This window comes from Sinocyclocheilus anshuiensis, unplaced genomic scaffold (assembly GCF_001515605.1).
Source record: "Sinocyclocheilus anshuiensis isolate Anshui unplaced genomic scaffold, SAMN03320099.WGS_v1.1 scaffold1068, whole genome shotgun sequence".
Taxonomy (NCBI): Eukaryota; Metazoa; Chordata; class Actinopteri; order Cypriniformes; family Cyprinidae; genus Sinocyclocheilus; species Sinocyclocheilus anshuiensis.
The window spans coordinates 194,481-194,924 of NW_015551062.1; the positions used below are offsets into that span (position 1 = coordinate 194,481).

The window sequence follows — 444 nt, forward strand, 5'->3', positions numbered from 1 at the left end:
TAAGACTGACACTTAAGATTTAGTCCTACACTTCACTTAAATTACAAATGAGATGCTTGATAACGAACTTTTAAGCGCAGCTTTGAGCCAAGAATTTTTTTACACTTAAGTCAATTCTTAGTAGTGTTCTTGAGAGTAATTCTCAGAGGCTTGATAAATACGGGCCCAGATCACACCTGCTCAAAAAAAAAAAAGACTACAGGTGAATCAAGAAATCACAGCTTGTCATGAGCAACATCAACTAAGATTTCATGTCTGTCAATACAAATTCAGCTTCAAGCAGCTCTAAAAACAAAACAGGCTCAGTTCAGTTCTGGGCCCGTATGTATAAAACTTCTCAGAAATGCTCTTAAGAATAGTCTTAAAGGGGTCATCGGATTCCCATTTTCCACAAGTTGATATGATTCTTTAGGGTCTTAATGAAAAGTCTGTAACATACTTTGG

General features: G+C 36.3%; 1 protein-coding gene across 1 annotated transcript in view; it reads right to left on the reverse strand.

Annotated features, from left to right (window-relative positions):
• The window catches only part of LOC107661993 (deoxynucleoside triphosphate triphosphohydrolase SAMHD1-like), a 19,593-nt gene that overhangs the window by 11,730 nt on the left and 7,419 nt on the right, over positions 1–444 (reverse strand). The window lies entirely within an intron of this gene.